This window comes from Barbatula barbatula (assembly GCF_947034865.1).
Source record: "Barbatula barbatula genome assembly, chromosome: 8".
Taxonomy (NCBI): Eukaryota; Metazoa; Chordata; class Actinopteri; order Cypriniformes; family Nemacheilidae; genus Barbatula; species Barbatula barbatula.
Genome location: NC_136771.1, coordinates 21,400,977 through 21,420,886, shown reverse-complemented (window position 1 = coordinate 21,420,886; position 19,910 = coordinate 21,400,977).

Here is a 19,910-nt window from a genome sequence, read left to right as displayed (position 1 = left end):
ATCAATTTAATAAGACCATAATGACTGCAACGGCCCAGATGAATGATGATGATTATAGGAAATATATAGCGGGTGTTTGTCCTGTCCGTATATGGGGAGGCGTATTTTTTATTACATTGCTATCTTATATGCGATCCGTAGTAACATACAGTACAAGTAGTACATAAAAAGCACAAAGAGGAAATGAAACAGCACGGTCTGATCTACAACTCACCACGTTTATTTTCCATCGCGAAAGTAGTTTTTATAAATGAAGTGGAACTGACGGGGAATAAACTAGAAGACCAATACCTCTAGCAGTAAATGTGATGCGCTCAAAAACATGTACGGTTTCACGGCTGTATTTTTAGCCACAACAACACACTACACGGACGGAACGATTCTGGCTCTTTCAACATGTCAAAACTGGCTGTGATAATACAGGAGCCGTACTTAATTTTGTGCTAGTTGTATGAAGCTATTTTAAATCAAATTTATTGTCTATCATCTTTTTGTGCCGTGTCGTACTGATTGGATCATCCATCGTCTGTGCGGTTTACTTGGACACCGTGGCCTCACCCTATGCAAATGAAGGAGAGCACATAAACCAATCACTGTAGCAGCTCAGGGTGAGCATAATTCATATTCCCTGCACTACAGTACAATATCAGAGAAGAGAGATTCCTTGTGCACACATTGTCTGATCTAATTCGCTCGAAATACCAATAGTAGCATTATAGCTTAATTTATATGATACCATTTATCTATCTTATATATTTAACGTTGTTTATCTGTTTATTTATCTATATATTCATCTCTTCGTGTTAAGGTTTGAATACATCAGCTAATGTAAAAAAAGAGAGTTCGCACAGAACCTTTCAGATGCTAATGCGGCGCTTATATCTTGGCGGATGAATGGATTAAAATAAACCCATCCATCCAGTTTCAACTGCTTTCCACCAGTTGTAAGATGTCGTAACCTTAATCCAATAATATCTTATTGTTTGATTGATGGGGTGAGGGGGAGGCTGTCTCTTCAGGGTGGGCTATATTTCACATCTCCAGGTCATTCTTGATATGAAGTACGTTTTCATGTCCCCACCACATATGCCTTAATTTGATAAAATAGTTATGCCACAGCTTTTGAAGCTTGAAATCATATTAGTTTGATTTCAATTTCATCAAGACTGATGTGACTTGACTAAATATTTTCAATTATTTTGAAATTTGAGTGTATGTTTTAAAACGGTCATGTACAAATATCCAGGTGTTTCTCTTTTTTCATAATTATTTGATTATATCATTTATTTGATTTGATTAAATAATGATCATAATTATAGTATATCAGTTTTCAAAAATGCCTCTTTACCTTACCTCTGATATGCAACAGTGAACTTAAAAAAAAGATAAATACAATTTCGTAGGAAATGCCTTCTTTCATTTGATCAAAACACACATCATTATCTTTTTTCAGATTAACGCGTAAAAAAAAAATTGCGCAATTAACGCAGTATCCGTTTGTTTTTTCATCCTTTGTCTAGGTTACATTATACATACCCCGTTTTGTCTAGCATTTTCGTAAGCACATACTTCAATGTGTAACATAAAATCCTAAAGGAATGCAAAGAATTGAGAAAATGACAGTGGTAAAGAGGCAGCTCTTAAAGGTGCCACATTCTTAAACCTATTGCTGTGACTCCTGTCACTAATGTTAATCAAAGAACAAAAGAAAAGAGGAATTCAATGTGTTTTGTAGCTTTAATGAGAATTCTTCTGTATTTCATTTAGAATTTAGCAGCAAAGACTGTAAAGTGTTTGAGAACTTCTTTTTCAATAGCTGTATATTTCCTAACTGTTAGACATGATAGCTCTCAATTATACTGTTAAATGGCTATAATTAATGTTTAAATAAAAAAATATAATCAATTTAATAGAGACATCAGTTACGGTTATCAGAATGTTGGCTTCCATTCATAGAAAGAAATCAGTTCTTTCTACATTAATTTGAAGACAAAATGTGAAATAAATTGAATGCAAAAGTATTTTTAAAAACATTCATGTTTTGTGTGATTAATCGTGATTAATCAGAGACAAAATGTGCGATTAATCATTAATAGTTTAATCGATTGACAGCGCTAATTTAAATGACGAAACGATCGCATGTATTTATTTAAATGTGCCAAAGGTACAGCATAACAGGAATGACCCCCGCCTGCGCACAATTTTAAAGCAATAAAAACTTCACCTTCTCACATTCCTTTCTCCTCATTCCACACTGATGGATTTGACGCAAAACTCTGAGCGAGCAAGATGTTGAGACTGCTGGAGGCAGGAGAGCGAGAAGCACTTTGAACATCAGCGTAGGGTAATTCTGTAACGGTAATCTGCGGAGCGCAGATACTGCGTTTCGGATATGAGTGGAATATGAGAGTGATGATATCGCGCTCGAGCAGACTCTGCAAGCGGTGCTGATTATTATGACAGATACCAATGTTGTTTGATTAAACAAATATGGATTGCAGATGGTGTGTGTACGGTAGGTTTCGGCTTCAACGGCAACTGGCACCCGGTCAATGCCGTGACACTGCGGTCCACGTGACAATCCGTAACTTTAATTAAGCCTTGAACAATGTCAAGGAAAGAAGACATAAAAAATCATAATATTTTAAGTAACACCTTAAGTTTACACGTCAAAGCAACTTTCTTTGAGCTTAGACATCTTCTTAACACTAGTCTATTAAAGAGGAGGGGAAGGGAAAGCTCTTGGGCAAATCAAACTATGATGCTAGAAATATACACATTGAGAAATCATAACTCTGAACAACTTGAAAGCGGGAGTGTGATCGAGGGTCAACAGCCTGGCCGCAGGCTGATTCAAATTCATGTTGGGAAAAGCCTTCATATTTTCATATCAGTTTGAGACAAATCGCTCAATACCTGAAAGACAAGGAAATTTAAGCAATGTGTTTTTCTCTCATTCCACAGCGGTAATTTCTCATTTGTAATCCACTTTTCTCCCACGGCTCTGTGGTCTCGCAGTCTGGGAACACGTATGGGCTGCGGAAAAGGAAAGGCGATGGAAGATGCGTCATTTGAATCGGAAAAAACAACAATCTTTGATGTAGGCCACATGCATAAAAAAAGAGCCGCTCCCTCATCTAATTGCAAATTCCAATTTTCTTGAAAAAAAAGGACCTCAAATATGTAAATCCTTGTTGAGGGTGCTTAGATGGATCAGATTATCTAGCCTTCCACTGTAAGGACGGAAGCAAGGCAGAGAGGCAAATCTTCTTTAAAAAGCTTTGATGCAAAAAAACAAGTCTCTGCGTGGCCGTCCACACTATAATTTATGAATGGAAGGGCTGTGAGCGGACCCTTTCAATAAGACCAGCGGGATCTAGTTACATGTTCTGCAATGATTTCAAAGAAGAAAAAATGGCCTGTAGGACTCTCAGTGATAATTAAGATCGTATTTACGGGCAGGCTAAACATATGTCTGGCCTGTTTGTTTTCTAGTCATATCAAGGGCTTTTATTAAGATAAGAGTTCACACACAATTAAAAACACAATGTCCTTATTAATTCACACTAATGTTCTTCCACGTGTACTGTTTCTACAGACCACTTTTGGAAGATGTAAACAATGTTGATCCAACACTGGTTGAGAATACAATTAACAGAACATTTATAACCAAATCAAAATGTTAAACAATTATCGTATTCAATTATGTAAGTGAGCTTCTGTACCAGCCTTTCCATCTTGCGAAGACTGTGCTCTATATAATAAAAATATTTTTGGGGGGAATCTGAAGGTGCTGTGTGCAATCTTTTGATTAAAAATAAAGGAAACAAATAAAATAAAACAACAAGAACATAAAATCAGTTTCAAAACTCTCTGCTTACTTTACTTCTGATTCACAACATTAAGCTAATAGGGCTAATTGTAATGGTACCATAAACATGTCTTACGATACTATACCAGCTGAAGTATCTTGATACCAATTAGTAGTAAAAACAAACGTTTTTTTAGAAAATTCTAAAGCACAATAGATCATTTTTCACGTGGGAACTAATTCAAATGTGGGACAAATTGTATTCATACAGCAGTCTTTATAAAGGTAAATATTAAGTTTACTTTAAATGCAAAACTAAGACGTTGGTGACGTCAATTTTCCATTGAGATTGTTTTATTTAACCAGTTCTTTCAAAACGCTAATTTGAATCAATATCTCGTCCGAGTTTATTTTAGGAGATAAACACTGCAAAAAGATGGTAGTGGTCAAATGAATATTTAAATAAGTACATCTACAACATTAGCTACGGTACTAAAGTTTTAAAAATAGAAAGGCATCGCAGGTTTTTTGAAGCTTTAGCATCGGGATACTACAGTAGCACCGGTACACCCTATAAGCTAATAATTTACAATTTTCTGACATCATCCCACATAGAAATAATGGCCATTGTGTCATCATTTACTCACTTATTTATTTGATGTATATATAGGCCTATATATACATCATTTATATATATATATATATATATATATATATATATATATAAAACAATTATTTACATAATACTGTAAATGTACACGGCACACATTATAATACTATATAACTAACATTTATTTTGGAATCTATTAATCACGATTATTCGATTTGACAGCGCAAGTATCACAGCTATGAAAAGAAAGCTACCAAAATAATTCTCCAACATTTCCACAGAAAATGGAAAGTCTGAGGGTGATTAAAAAATGTCAGATTTTCAGGACTTAACTTATTCTCTTAAAGGTCACTTACTGTCACTCATCCACCTGTAGAGCCACTAGAAACACGTCATTGTCTACTGATATGACACCTTCATGAAGGGCTGAAAAAGCTTTCACTCAGACACACGCACAAATTAGTTCATAGATGGCTTAAACAAAAGACATCCGGGCCAAATCACTGAAGACATGAAGGTGGTGACTATTATCAAACAAAACATGTCAGTAAAGGAGCTGCCTGCAGAGAGACAGAGACATTTTTTCCCCTTTTAAGTGTGGATGAAACAGTCAGTGCCTCCAGCATGGCCCTCGGTGACCTGTTCCAAACATCCACATTGCACACAGGTAATTTCCTGCTCGGTGTCTGCGAATGTGTTCGGAGAGCAAGACAAAGAAACAAAAGGGCCGAGCGAGAAGAGACTCAGCAAGAGGAAAGTACAGGCACAGAGATTTAAGAAACCCCGATGTTGAAACGTTCCCCCTTTGGCTAAGTGACAAGCCTGTAATCAATACCGCTGCATTACAGAGGTTGACCCCTGGAGGACTGCAAGGAGTTCCGAGAGGAACCTGACAGTGATGAGAGGAGATATTAGCTCTGATGTGGCACCGGTATGAAATTATAAATTTCTCATTGCGCTCGCTTCAGAAAGCTCGAGATGACACTTCGGGTTCCATGCTGCTCTCGCTAGCAGCTTTACAATGTGGAATAACACTACAGTGTACTGAATGGAACGAGAGGGTTTGGACTCCTGCTATGCACTGGCAGCACTCAACAGGGAGGTTTAAATACAGAATTCTGGATGAGGACCTGTTCAAAAAATCACTTTACATTCGTGCTTTTGGTAGATGCTTTCATCCAAAGCAACTAACAGCAACTACCGTTAGGATCCCGTCCATTGAGCTGCTAATGCAGTGCTTAAACATCTGAACACATGAGAGAGTGACAGGTTAGCTCATATGTTGTCTCATATATATTGTTCACTTCGAGCAGTGACTTAGTAATATATATGTCAAAGATTTGTGTTTAAGTAATATTTCAACCAAGAATAAAAATTCTGTCATCATTTACTCAACCTCTTGTCATTTCAAACCTGCATGACTTACTTTCTTCTGCAGAACACAAAAAATATATTTTGATGAAATTGTCCCAAAAAGGTTCTTTTTTTCGTAGTTCGTAGTATTTTACCAAATGCATCTTTTTAATGTCTATAATCTTTGGAACAGTATAAGTCACATACAAGAGAACAGTTTATAGTAAATGTAGTTTTAATTCTTTACAATGCATTACGTGGCTGATTCCCTATTTGGCATCAAACTCCCCATAAGATTTCCACCACATTTCTTACAGGCATATTAACCATTGGCTTGTCTGCAGGAGCGTCAGATGTTTGTAGATGTGTGAGAGTGATAGAGGGATGCTGAAAGAGAAAACAGGACGACAGGGGAGATGGAGAGAGAAAAGAAGGGCTGATTCAGCTATATGAATAATGCATGGACGTCATTATCAGAGGAGTTGATTCAAGAGCTTAGCTTATTTACTCATTCACTGGATTCAAGGCCAGTTATCGAAGCCTTTGTCTGTGTGTCCGTACCTTTGTGTGTGCGCGCCAATGGCGGCAAGCTGATGCAGAAGTTAATTGCAATGCATGAAGTGCACTAAGACACAAACTATTAACTTTTAAAGTGATGTTATGGAGTATTAAGTGTGCATTTATAATCTGAATTAATTAAAAGGAATGTAAGCGAATTTTATGGAACGGCACACAAAAACCGTCCCTATTACCTGACTGAAATTGTGAAAATTATGTCCTGAGGTGTCCCACCTGTTTCTGAGACAGTCCTGCATGTAGACTGCGAAATAAAACTGTGGTCATGGACTGCAGTCAAAGCCTTTGTTTAGCCAATGACAATGCGTAAAACAAACGTACTGTCGTCTTGTGTGTCTTCAACATTCACATTATAAAGGCTGTAACTGCAAGTGTGTATTCAAAACCTGTATTGCCTTTCAATGTGCTTTTAAGTTTCTAGTGCTACAGATGCTTTCAAGGAACTAGCACAAAATAGTAAAGGCAATGTACACAGAAGACGGAAAGAATAGCTTTTATGTGAGATACACAGCGATGCGTGACTCTTGAAGGACACACTACAAGTTTCGCAACAGCTTAATAATGGAGCTCTTGTAAACTTGCATTGAAATGATTGAGCTTTACCAACCAACGAGAAACTTTGACCGTCTACCGTATTGGATATACTTTATGTGGTGCTGTAGAAAACAAAAAATGAAAGAGCACTAAATTTCTCAACACAGTAAAATCGAATACATACAAGCGCAGTATCATTCAGTCAAGGCCACGTGACATCAAGTACTCTTTGATTTATCTCGGCTTCATGTATTATTTCTCGGGTTGTGTTTGGTGTGATAAGACAGTTTGATGAGGTCTTAGAAGCAGAATAGTGTGTTTGATTCAACAAGATAGCAATCTTTAAGGTAAACCAAAAACACATTCATCTCAACATAAATGTGATACGAGGCAACAGAATCTCACATGAATTTGTAACTAGTTTACGAGGTGGCACGATCTTATTTGTGCGTTTTAGTACGATTTGCATTCGTGTCAATGACGTTAGATTTAGAGGTTGGGTTAGGGGACTGTACAAATTCATTTGAAGCTAGTTACCAATTCCTGTGAGATAAGTGAATGGGGTTAAGGTTGTACAAGCTTACACCGAATCTACACCGGACATGTCACGACACAATAATAGACAATAGAACACATTGGAACATTATAATTTGTTTATTTTGTCCACATGGACGCAACACCCATTAAGAACAAGCCGCGTTCGTGTTGAGTGTAGACTGAGTGTCATTCTGTGGGGTCCAATAGTTTCAAGCCATGAATGATAAACCGTCCATATTGTTTTTTTCAATAAAGAATTTAAAGAGTTTAAAAAGTCAAAACAATGTGTCTTATGCTCAACATTGCAAAAATATTACATCAATTTTTACCTAACATGTTACTTATATTTTGTTTTTAAATGTTATGTATTCATTTTTCTATCTTAAATCATAAAATTAGCTGTTCGTTTTCTGTTTTAAATACGATTTAAAATCCCAGATGTTCAGTATTGTGCTGTACCATAAATGAAGTGGTAAGATGGTTGATCGCTGGCAAATCTGTTACAGCTACATTTTGCTTAGGTAATTACTTCGGAAATGCCAACGTGTCTGTACTACTCCATTAGCATGTAGATGAATCACAAAATGTAATTCTGTGTCAAGTGCTGCAGATTATTGGGTATTAATTAGTTGATTTATAGCGACAAAACAAGGTGTTAACGGACCGTAAATTGCAAACACATGCGCAAATGAGCAGACGCATTACTCATTCACAAAAGGCCTCTCCACAGCAGTCCTGCACAATGCTACAAAAACACTCAGAATTCTGTTTTTCAGATTCCCTTGACAGAACAGCTAGGAGATGGCATGAAGAGGGTGATGAAAAAGAATAGAGCGGTTATCATTAAAGCAGAAGAGGCAGATTCAGGATGAGATGAGACAATGGGAATGATTCGAAGGAATGGGTGGACTTTCCTTAAAGCAACGGCGCTCATCTATTGTTCATTTAGAATGTAGGTTTTTGTGGATTTTGGCAAACGGGTGAAGAAGTGATTCAGGTTTAGCACATCCAAGGTTTACAAACTGATTTTTTATAGGAAGAACATAACATAGTCTTTGGAGGGACTAGAATCTGTCATGTTTTGATTCACACACATTCTTCAACCTGGTCAATGATTGGTCACGTGGTATTTGCTGGAAGGTTTTGTGCAACATCCTGTGCCAGCTGATCAACTGCCAATGAGCTGAACGAAAAGACAGCTTGGACAGGAGATGGACAGATTTCTCCATGTATTACAGGCTTTTTACTAGAATCTGAATCATTAAGTATCTGCAACCAACAGACTGGTATCCTAAATGAAAAGCGCCAAACGTAAGAACCATGGATTGGATCCGTCCAACCCCAATCCCAAAGTCTCTTCAGTGTCCCTAATCAAGATGAAATGTTCTGGAGCTTCAGTCTGCTTGCCTAGGGGACACCAGCAGCCATTTCTCAATTAGCCACACTAAAGAGAGAGAAAAAGAAGAACAACTGGGTCCGTAGAGGTACGAAAAGGCACCTGGAAGTTAAATAGGATCAGATTAGTATTAGACAACAGTCCCCAAATGATCAAACGTTGGGATTCACAGAGCAGCCAATGAGCTACAGATTCAGAAATCCAGGTCAGATTCTATGACAGAAGGAATGGGGAATCGACTCTCAGATCTGGGCAAGTTTACATCTGAGGTGACGGTTTTAATGAGGAGAAAGTTAGACAGAGCTGAAAGGTAGAATGTACTGAGCCCCATTGGAAACATAAGCTACAAACATGTGATACAGATGGAGCTTTGGTTGCTACGAGTACACATTTAAAAAGAGTGTATCCGAAAAACTGATCATCAGCAATTATCACTGATCATTTTGTGTAACATGATGCATCTTTTTAACTGAACAACAACACAGTTGTTAACGGTAAAAAATGCTCAACCTTTGTTGAAGGGATAATGATGTATTGAATTTGTTCAACTGAACACAATGACAACTTTGTATGTCACTGTATGGGGTAAAATGAGCTTAGTGAATCTAACATTAAACCAAAAAAATAGATTTTTCAAAGGATCTCAGACATCACAAACATGTCAGAGAATATCCAATCATGTTTGGGTTGATCATAATTTTATTGACACTTCAAGTTCCAAAACAATATATAAAACACCTAGCCGTAAGCTGCTTAAAAAACATCTTTCTGAATGAAGGATTTTTTCCATAAGGCCTGCATTGCTCCGCATATTTATAACTGAATGCATCCATTTACAAATGCAAAATAATCTGAGCTTGTACGTCCAAAAAACGTTTTAATCGTTTTTTCTCTTACCTCCAGATATGCATTTATGACTTAATTGAGATGCACACGTTTATGACAACCACCCACATGCTGCACTAAAAATACTATATTGTGAAATCATGACTACAGATTGCCAGTTAGCTTGACACTATGTTTAGATGCTTTTAAAAGCCTATTCATAGGAAGATAGACAGTTTGAGGAGACACTTTTCTTGAATTAAAATTAATGGGACATGCATATATATATATATATATATATATATATATATATATATATATATCAGAACGTAAATAACACTTGCAGATATAAAGACATGTATGCTAATCTTACCAAACATGACACCATGTAGCAATATAGAACACAAAATAATGTCACAGCCATTAAAAAGAAACTGTGACATGGACAAGTTTGCCTATAAAAACTTTAACTAGTGTCCGCTGTGGCCACCTAAATTTGTTAATACTCTAAATGGTTGCTATTTCTAATTTACCTAAATTTCTCATGTGTACAGTTTACATTAAGTTTTTACTGTACAATGGAGGTATATTTGTCCACATAAATTATTGTAGTAAACTATAGTGGTATTTACTATAGTAAACCGTAGTATAATTCGTAGATACTATAGAGTTTTTGAGTGTTTACTAGTACAGTTTATATATTTAATACAACTACAATTTCCTTTAGCAAATACCACGGTATTTATCGTCTGGGAGAGGCTTGAGTTTTTGTGTGTTTGACGATAGTTTCACTCAAACAGTAAAATGTTGGTAAAATAAACTCTCAGGGGAACTCTGGAGATTAAGTTTAAGTGCTTATAGCATTAAACAGTGCAGACGCAGACAAATCCTCGACCATCACTCGTGTAGTATGTTAATTTGTGCACAAGTTAAGACACCCAGAACAGCCAGATGCCATATTTAAATAACAGGATTCCCCGTCCGCATCTAGTTATATGGACGATTATTTTAACACAAAAACAAGCACAACCAAGACAAACGCAGTTCACACAAACATGCAGCTCTTTCTAATGCACATTTTCTTGTTATTCCTAGCGCAGCCCGATTATTTCAAGTTACTTGTCCGGTCAGGAAGTAAAATTCTCTCTCACTTGCCCATAAAAAAACATTCCCTTGTCCCGGTCAAGCCCTGCATTATATGCTGGAGCATTGAAACTTGTGATCATTTGTGCTGTTCACCCCCTGTTGACAGGGAGTGTCCCAATACTTTTGTCCACATTGTGTATTTATTTGCCATGGACATCGTAATCTAAGAATTTATTGTGAGAAATTAGTCTTGGCATCTCCAAATCATAACACTGTTGAAAAACAGATGATACATAAGAATAATTAACAATTATAAAGTATTACAGTATATGTAGTATACATATAGGCTACTATATATAGTATTATAAAGTAAGATCCGAAAATTCTATCTGAAGGATCTCAAAAGCACTTTTTGAAGACATCCACTCTAGGCAGGAGAATCTTTTTTGTTAAAAAGGTGAATCCAGACATTAACCGGAGTGACACCCAATCATAAGTGTGAGAGAATGAACCTCATCTTCCTTTTAACTCGCGCAGCCTGCCTTCCCGCCAGCATGGACCCGGGTCAGGATCAAAACAGACCCGTGGGCCGTACTGCCATCACAGGAGAATAGAACACAATCTCAGCCTGTAATAGTGTCACCCCGCCCGCCCCAGGGGTGGCCATCTTAACTGCTCCTCTCCTCACCTGAGCCGAACAATGCAGTCCGCAATTACTCCATGTGCGCACACACACAGGAGAAGAGAGAGAAAGACTCATATAAACGAGATTTCCATTTTAATCTAGCGTGGGAGCCCACGGGAGCTGCAGTCAGAAGGATTTTCCTTTGGCACTTTGACGGGACTCATGCTTTCCTCTGATTTATGGATATTAGTCGGGATACGAGCAATATAAGAACGAGCGCGGGAGAGGACGAATATCGGTCAGCCCCACAGTGTTAAGTTTCTTTTCTTAATCTGTATTGATCCAAAATTCCAGTGCTTCAGATTTAATAGACAGCAGAGAATCTACAGGCCGAGCTCTGAGGCTCAGGGGAGGAAAAAAAACGTTGAGGAGATTTAGAGTGATATTGAAATCTGAGATAAATCAAATCAAATATCCTTTATGGCCAAATTAAACCATTCCAGAGATTGTTTACTGTGAAACTTTTAACATTCAAGTCGTAGATGTAATTCAAAGCTGCAGGGAATTTAATTAAACATTGCAAAATAAAAATCCTATAGTTAAGTATCTTTGTTAAAATCACATTCCCTAGATTTAATCAAGTTTATACTCAAGTGAAAAAATACACTTCTATTTATAAGACATTCTTTGAAAAGAAGCTTGTATATTTGTTTATATATGTTTTTACCCGAGGCATCAGATGGCAAGATGTGTTTATATACCACGACGTACACAGCCCACATGATCAGTTTTTTATTTACATTAGTCACAACATAATAGAAATAAAGGTATCATCAATGCAATCCCGGTACTCAATGCGAAAATAATTTATCTTAGCTTGTCATGTTTCCAATTAAAACATCTGAACTACAAACATTGTCAGTCGGTGTCTATTCTTAAAACAAGAACATAAAATAAGATATGATCTCTTATTCCACTTTGTTTCTCATTTGCGACTGCATTTTGTTTTAATCAGGTCGAGATATATTTACAGAGAATTAGGTCAAAATATGGACTAAAAATCTTTATCTTTTTTCTTTTGCAACAAGAATTGAATTGAGAAAATAACTTGTTTAAACTTTTTCATGCAGTTTCCACTTATCGATTCACACCTCTCCTATTTTCTGCACTGTGACCTCACCTCTGAAATGTCTGACTGTATCAGAGAAAGACAGACAGAGGTCAGACTGTGAGACAGAAAGCCGGCTGACGGAGGGAAAGATGGGAGGGTAGAGGAAAGTACTTCACACAGCTGGATTTGCGTGCAGATCACAGGATGAGACGGAGGAAATCTGTGTGAAATTATGCTAATCCATCTATATAATATGCAGGGAGTTGATACACAACCCGTAGAGGAGGAAGAGATTTATCCCACAAAAAGAGGCGGGTTACGCAGATGCTTAGAAATAATGCAACACAATGAAAAGATGTAGGCAGGAGGTTGTCCTGCTAAGATGGAGATTTGTCAGACATCTAAACAGATCAGGCCACCAGGATTGCAAAAAAAAGACAAAGAAAGAACTGACAAGCAATCACACGTCTTGATATTATGTTTTGTTGTATTACCTAAAATATTGACTATATTCCATATCCAATATTAGTATAATGAGGTCAGATATTGTTCAGAGAAATCAAAGACATAAACGTTCAATAAAATGCACATCTGCCTCTTTGGGAAGGGATGAAGAACCTCTCTGCAAACAAACAAGCATTACAAGACTAATTTACTTAGAAGAAAATCTTCGAGGTACTGCTCCCAGCCTTAAAATAATTTTTAAAATGGACTCAGGGATTTTCTCTTTTAATACTATTAAAAAAAAACATAACCTTGTGTCCCCGTCTTCTGTATAATTCACCAGAAATCAGCTGGCTGTTGTGAACTTTTGTTTTTCTCCTTAGCAGAGCACTCTGTGTCCTGCTCGAGTTATATAATTTTACAGCCAGAGTTATTAATAAAACAATACACTAATACAGCCCCGCTTTATTACCGCCAAGCATTTGTTATGGTGCAGCTGTGACCTCAATTAAATTGAAAGGCCATTTTACACGCTTAGATTTTCTCCGGGGGTTTAATCTCCTAAAACCTGAATAACCCAAAGGCAGCTTGACTTTAAAGCCCTCTGTCTTTCTTAAAATGAAAGAATTCATTTCATGAAATAATTCACTTCAATTACAATGTGTAACATGGAGTTCTTACCAGTCGCGACCACAATACACGGCCGGCGATGGTTTACTTTTCTGTGATGTACAGCTCCGCCTACACAGAGATTCGAAGTTTTACTCATCGTGAATATTGATCGTTAAATATAAACGACAACGTTATTTACCAGTCACAACACAACCTCATCTAACGGCAGTTCGTAGCATAGACACGAAATTTGGAATCTATTCATTCGTGTTCATGGACACAAATATCCCTATTGTTTTATGTCACTCAGCACGACTTTCAATACACAGACTGCGTGTGTATTTAAATGTATATATTTATAACCTGATATCAAAATATATTTTGGGATGTGACTAACCAACATGGTGAGGTGCCTCTCTTGATCCATGTTAGTCTTTATGCTCCAGTTGTTAGTATTACAGACCCATACATCTCCCTATCATGAGACAATCTTTGGTATTGCCAGCGAAAACAAACTCAGCATGGAGAGAGAAACGTATGCATTCAGTAGCTGGAAATACAATCATTATTTTGAGTTTATTTCTGTCAAACAAGAACATTGTTGTCGATCGGTGGAGGTAAGCAAAACCCTCTCTCCCGAGAGAAAACAACCCGAAAGGGCAGTACAGCACAGTTAAACTTCTTTAGACAGCAACGTTACCGGGCACAGAGAGGAATGAGTCAACTTCTGTCGAGGGCCAGGCTGGTATTAGCAACATGTTATGTTTTGTCAGACTAGTTTTTGCTACTCTAATGCTGTTATATTTATTATATGACGAAGAAATTTGTGTCAGTAAACACAAATTAATAGATTACAGTTCGTGACAATGTCATAAATTCCTGTGAGACTGTGTTGTGCAACGATAGTATCAATGTATAATGTTGTAGTTATTGCTGCTTTTGTTTAAGCAGACAGTAAATCAGCGGTTACATTTTAAAAACAAGTCATTTTCTTACAAGAGCTGAGCTCAATGTTGTCAAGGACCAAAAATGATAATCCCAAAATTCGGTTTTGGCTAAAAACAGGTTAAGAAACATGAGCTCACAACAACATATTACAAAGAAATATATATATAAGACCAATCACAGACAATAGCCCTAATGGCATCACAACGGAACAGGTCTAATACTCCTTAAAGAGATTATTAAGAGTAATTTTACCCCAAAAATTTTATTCTGTCATCATTTACTCTCCCTCAGGTTGTTCCAAACCTGTATAAATGTATTTGATATACTAAACAAAGAAAAAGATACTTGTAATAATGGCAGGAACCAAACAGATATCATCCCCCATTTACTGCCATAATAGGGAAAATAGGTGCATAAAAAATTGGGAATACATACTTGGGCAAAACGATTAATTACATTTGCGATTAAATCGCAAAGACTGTGATTTGATAACTTTAACAACTTCATGTGTGGCCGCTCGTTAAACTCCGCTTACTTATTTATATCAATTCATGGCATGCATCACATCACATCATTTCAACCTAACATATAGGCCTGGCCTACAGAAAAGAACAGTTTAATCTGTCTAATATTGGGTTAATCATACTATGCAATGGTTATTGCTTGTCTTTTTTTAATAAGATAATCGTATATTAATCGCAATCGCAATATAAAAAAAAAATCTCAAAATGCAAACGTCCCTCCTACGCAGTATGCAAAAAAAGTTGCTTTGTTATGTAACTTTGTAAGACAACAAAAATAGGAACAGGCAACTGAATGTGTGTTGCTTTGGTTTGCTCAGGTTTCTTGAGTTTGTTAAGAAAGGTTGATTCATGGCAGAATTAAATTTTGTCATTTAGCAGACGCTTTTATCCAAAGCGACTTACAAAGAGTTCAGGGAGCGATAAGTAATGTCATACAAGAGCAATAGTACAATAAGTGCTAATACAAAGTTACTAGTTTCCTCTAAAGCTAGACCACTATCTGTTGAGAGAGAGAGAGGGTTTGTGTACATACATTTTTTTCTCATTTGTTTTTCAAGTATTCACAGAAGAGAAGGGTTTTAAGTCCAGGAAGGAGTTGTGAAGGAGAATGAACGGGAAAGCGAATTAATGCCCTTACGAGAAGGCAATACAAGGCGCCGCTCGTTTGCTGAACGTAGGGTTCTTGATGGGGTGTAGGAGTGTAAGAGAATGTGAAAGTATGTCGGCGCAGATCCAGTGATAGTCCTGTAGGCAAGCATCAGTGACTTGAATGTGATATAGGCATCAACAAGCAGCCAGTGGAGAGAGATGAAAAGGGGTGTCACATGAGCCATTTTGGGCTGTTGGAAGATGAGGCGTGCTGTTGCTACAGTGAAACGAGATGTAGATCTGGGTGTCGTCAGCATAAGTGAGTGATACAAGAAGCTGTGTGCCTGTTTGATGGGTCCTAAGGATGTTGTGTAGATGGAAAAAAGCAGCGGTCCAAGCACCCATCCTTGAGGGACCCCAGTGATCATGTGTTGAGCAGTGGACAGCGAGCCCCTCCATGATACCCTGAAGGATCTGCAGGAGAGGTAGGATTTAAACCAGCGGAGTGGGGAGCCTGAGATTCCTAGAGATTACAGGGTTGCTAGCAGTATCTTGGGATTGACAGTGTCAAACGCTGCAGATAGATCTAGCAGAATCAGGAGCACGGATTTAGATTCCGCCTTGGCTTGCCGCAGTGCTTCCGTGACCGATAGCAGTGCAGTCTCAGTGGAGTGGTTTGTTTTGAAGCCAGACTGCTTGTCATCCAGTAGTTTGTTCTGGGATAAGTAGGAAGACACCTGGATGAAAACTGCCCTTTCAAGAGTTTTAGCAATAAATGGGAGGAGAGAGACAGGTCTGTAACTGTCGGTAGTAGAGGGGTCCAATGTGGGTTTCTTAAGTAGAGGCGTGACCTGGGCTTGTTTGAATGTGGATGGAAAGTGCCGGTGATCAGAGATGTGTTGATGATGTGTGTGCAAGTGTGGTGGATATGGCCTGAAGGAGATGGGAGGGGATTGGGTCAAGGGGACATGTGGTGGGGTGGCTGGAGAGAAGTCTGGTGACTTCGGTTTTGTAAACGTTATGTAGTGTGGATTTGACCCCACATTTTACCACTGATGTTAGTGATCAGTGGTTATATGCCAGCTGATTTAAAGGACCGACGAGCAGCCAATTTCTCTGGCCCAGAGTCACCTTTTCTTCAGTGGAAATGTGTGAAATAGTGCCAAATTAGAGCTGGTGGAAAAGCAGTATGAGCGATAGACTGTTTACCCCAGGGGTTATGTGAACTACTCTCCAATTAATTTAATTAGATCTAATAAGATCCTTGTTTTGTTTGGCATATTTATATATGTATCTTGTCTGCTTAAAATTGGTCCCCTAGAAATGCTCTACTTTGAGTGCTGATTGAAAAACTGTCTACAGCAATAATTTTAGCAGTATATTACAGCTTCAAGTATGCCAGTCAATCAACTGCTCCCCCATGTCATGACTGTAAGAAAGTCAATCTGAGAAACAGGTCTTAATAAATTTCCTCTTGACCGAATTGATGTTAACAAACAGCGAAACATTAAATTGAAAAAGCAATCCACTTCAATACTAATAAAGGCACTATTTCCGTTGAGCACAAACTCTTTTCCAATTATCCATCTCATGTGTATGTTCTGCTCAGTTCTGCGAAAGCGTCCAGGACTCAAAGCTTGCCCCCACCCCCCACCGGGTGTCCCGCAGGGCCATGCCGTATTTACCCAGGGACTGATTGAGCTAATATTGAAATGTAATTTAGCGAGAGCCAAGACCTGCGAGCGTGTCTATCACAAGACCCATTTACACTAATGAAAGAGGAAGAAGGCTCCCTGCAGGAGGGGCTACATGATTCAAAGCGACACCGGCGACAGTCGGCAAACAGACAATGGGGGTGATGATGATTAATCTTCACAAATTAAAGTTGATCTGAAATAAATAAAAAGTGTCAGAGGGTGAGAGAAGATGAGATAATGAGGAAGGGGTGCAAAAGGTGAGACAGGCCCATCTGCTTTGAGAAAAAAGAGGGGAGATGATTCAGCCAATGTCACTCCGGAGAAAACATACAGACTGCAACACAAGCGTTGACGAATTGTTGATGCAAAATACATCATCTAAAGGTGAGTGATAGCAGTTTATTGTGTTTATTTAGTGTCGCTATTACCTGTCATTAACTGAAGTATTTATGCAACATTTAAGACAACACAGAATTTAGAATTTTCCCACCTCCCACTTGAGAATAACATCTGGGACATCCAACTTGTGAACTCAGAGCTGATCAACCCTGACCTCAGTGAGATACATCACTGTACCATAAATCCAGAATAGCGGCTAGTTCTGCAACCAGCGTGGAGCTACATAACGTGAAACGTAAAAAAATTACTTTGTTGTTTCACAGCACAAAACTGACAGCGTTTTCTTGAACTCAGACTGGAACCATGCAGATAAGTTACATATTGATACCAAATCTATACATATCTATAGCTAAATGCTACATATTTAGGACATTTTTAAAGGGCACCATAACAGTGACGGCTTTTGTACCATTTTTCCTGAAAGCGCACACATTCCTTTTCATAGTGATGAAAACATGGAGCAAATAGGATACACGAGGGGTTCTCAACCTTTTTTACTCAAAGGACCCCCACTGTATTCAACATTATTCAAAGGCCCCGCTCACAGAAATCGAATAATTAATTTAGTGCTTGGCATTAACTGGAAAAATGTTTATTCAATTTTAAAATTGGACAAATAATGGGAAAAATCCTTGAAACAAAGTCTCAGTCTGAGTTTTTGTTTTATTGCAACATTCAAACAATTATTACCGATTTATTGGTGCTCTTAAATTTGGCGTGACGTGTGATCGACGAACACAATGAGGTCAAAAGTGGGACATTTTAACTCTGATAGTCCCATCTCTGTGTGCCAAATGCCATTATAAACCCTTAAAACCGTAGTTCACTCTACAAAATAAAAAATTATATTTGAGCCATTCCATTGCTTTGTGGCTTCGCCCTTACTGGCTTATACTGAATATTGAACATATATATTGAATAATGACTTTAATTTAGGTCTGTTCCATACACAAGGCTATTATGGGGCTTCAACAAGCTTGGATTATAGTGAGTCCATGAGTCATATGGACTATTTTTATGATAGTTTGATAGTACATTTGTGTCCATTTTGAAGCTTGAAAGTTTCAGACTCCATTTATTGTAATTGCAAAGAAAAACACAAGTATAAGTCTTCAAGATTACTCCTCTAGATATGAAAGAGAAAAGAAAGTTGTACAGATTTGGAACATGATGGCAAGTAAATTATAAACTTTAAATACTTTTTTTTGGAAAAGCTTTGTAGCAGGCTTAAGTTAAGCACTTCTGTTCTCAAAAGTTTTTTTTTGCAGTATAGGTATTTTAAGATTGTTAGTATTTTAGTTTTGTTGCCCCACAGCTTCTGTGATAGTTGTGATAGTTCAACCAAAAATGAAAATTCTGTTTTCATAACTCACCCTCTTGTAATTTCAAACCTGAATGACTTTCTTTCTTCTGCAGAAAAAAAAGAAGATATTTTGTAAGAATGTTGGTAACTGAACAGGGATACCAATTGATTTGCACTAGTTTTGTGTCTGTACAATCAATGTAAACGACTACCACTGTTGTTCGGTAACCAACAGTCTTCAAAATATTTTTTTACATTTTTGGGTGAACTATTCCTTTAAGGAATGTTAAGGAGTCAAGAGAAGTTTACAGCAGCATCCGGTCATAAATCTGTTGAACTCTAAAAAGCCACATCAAAAATGAACCTTGTGCATTTGCTTGTCTGCATCTCCTGCAGCTCGCTTCATTGTAGGAACAACTACAAATGACAACTGTGCTTGTGGGCTTACTCGAATCGAAAGAAATGAAAAGCTATCATATTAAAGCTGAGCTCTAGCTGTTCTAGTCAAGAGGGATTGTTCTCTGCAGCTCTTATCCAGCTGTTTAGTGTATTTTTTGACCTTGCAAAGATCTTGTGGTTTCTCGCATACTAAAAAAGAGACAAAGTACTCTGCGGAGATGGAGAGAAAGAGCTAGTTTATTCAAGTCTGTATAGAGGTTTATGGAGTGCCATGAAGTCATTGTGTGACAGAAACTACTAGTTCTCATGGCAGCCCTCAGGCTGAGATGGGGGCAGCTATTGAGGGGTCCGAACAGACAGAAATTATTGCTTATGATGAACTGATGTTTTCCTCTCCATTCCATCATCGGCACAATCTTCTCTCTCTCGCCCCATCCCTGTTTTCTACCAAAGCCCAAAGGAGACAAATTGACAGTGGGCTTAAAAGCCCTCTCTGAACATAACGCTTTAAAAGGCTAAAAGCAATCAGTGA